A 1522-nucleotide genomic window follows, 5' to 3' on the forward strand; every position below is an offset into this window, starting at 1 on the left:
CTTTTTTTTCTCTCTCAGTGGCCATGGAAGACGCACTAATACTGAGCTTACTCCCATTTGCACGATTTCACCTCTACCTGTCTAGCAGGAGTGGTGAATTGTGCGGCTGGGGGTGAGCATCTTTATTCAATCGATATTTTACAAACATTATAACTGAATTTGTTAGCGCCACAGGGCTGGCTCTTACTGGCAAAAACTTATACTATGGATATGCGTTTATATTGACAACAGGTAAGTATTTTTATATTATATTAAAATTAATTTGATTTAAAATATTCGTTTATTTCAGCGGCAATTGGAGAATTTCACACGGATCGGCAGGCACACAATCTGGAGTGGGTACATCTATAGGCTTCGAGTGGCAGAGGCAATTTTTGTTGCTCACGAGGTCACAGTCCATTGGAGGTGACCTGAAAACTGCAACGGCCTTATTATGGCAGGCAGCCCACGACATCCAGTACTTCAGGATCAGATGTATCGGAAAGTGTGCTGCCGGCCGCAAGTGGTGGTATGACAAGTGAGGAATGGCTGGCTGCCAATAGGACAGTGTCGTCTGTTATCAGGTGAGTGGCGTTGTTGTTGTTGCTATAAGCTGTGCTTTCAGTTTGTATTTCGCTTGTTACAGGTGAATTTGAAGTCATAGGCGTAGCAGCAGCTGCAGGCCTCGGCAATGCCTGAATTGAAATGTGTCCGACAGCTGCGGATGTGAAACAAGCCGCAGATGGCGCTGTGGCTGGTAATTTGTTTACCGTTCGACACAAGGGAACAAACGCAATGTCGGTCTGGATTCCGGAGCCCAGCTCCATGCCTGGTTGACAGACAGAGAAGTGGGGACTGGGATCCAGACTGTTTTTTTATTCATTTAATACCTAGAGTACTTACAATGAATTAAGTGACATGTTATATACAATTCAAGTGAAGTTTCCCAGCCTTGGCATGGGGATTGCTGTCAAATTAATTATTTGAGGATTGGGAAAATCCCCAATTGTCTGGAAGCTACCCAGTCTGATAGCCGTTGCATCTGGATGAGCTGGAGCCGCCAGCGTGACCACCGTTGATCCTGCCGCCAGATGCCATTGGTGTGGGTGCTTGAGAGACGTAGCATCAAGGCCTTTTTCCATTGTATGGGATGTCGCAGTCTGAATTTCTGTAAGTAGGCAACCCTTTGGCAACGAGTTGTATGAAGCCATCTGATTGGTTCGTTAGCGTAACGCAATCTTTGCTTTATCTGCCTTTCAGCCAGTCGCAATTGGATGAGTTGCCGTGTCCTGCAAGTAGTCCTAGTCTTAGGCCCTCGCTGTGGTACAAGTACATAGAGGTTGGCTGCCATCATGAACAGTGTAGCAAGTGTGCACATGGTGTTGCACACTGCTTCTTGATCCGCACTGGTGGCCACGTCCCGCTGCGTCTGTGGATTTGGATGCGAGCTTGGTGTCTCTGGACTGGGAGGAATGAGAGCTCCTGGCCTTGTAGTGGCAGCGAGAGTTGAGCACAGCTGCATATGAGACGGGCTGTTTCGTCT

General features: G+C 47.3%; 1 long non-coding RNA gene across 2 annotated transcripts; it reads left to right on the plus strand.

Moving 5' to 3' along the window:
* Positions 1-3: 3 nt before the first annotated feature.
* On the plus strand, positions 4-741 carry LOC135427632 (uncharacterized). 2 transcript variants are annotated; one of them, XR_010436110.1, is made up of 4 exons: positions 4-112; positions 175-231; positions 290-563; positions 626-741. It is a non-coding gene; the product is annotated as an uncharacterized LOC135427632 (long non-coding RNA). The 2 variants fall into 2 exon arrangements; XR_010436109.1 differs by having other exon boundaries at positions 23-231.
* Positions 742-1522: the final 781 nt, after the last annotated feature.

Source organism: Drosophila montana, unplaced genomic scaffold, assembly GCF_035044405.1.
Source record: "Drosophila montana isolate Dmon_TW-CO22-7 unplaced genomic scaffold, ASM3504440v1 contig_218_1, whole genome shotgun sequence".
Taxonomy (NCBI): Eukaryota; Metazoa; Arthropoda; class Insecta; order Diptera; family Drosophilidae; genus Drosophila; species Drosophila montana.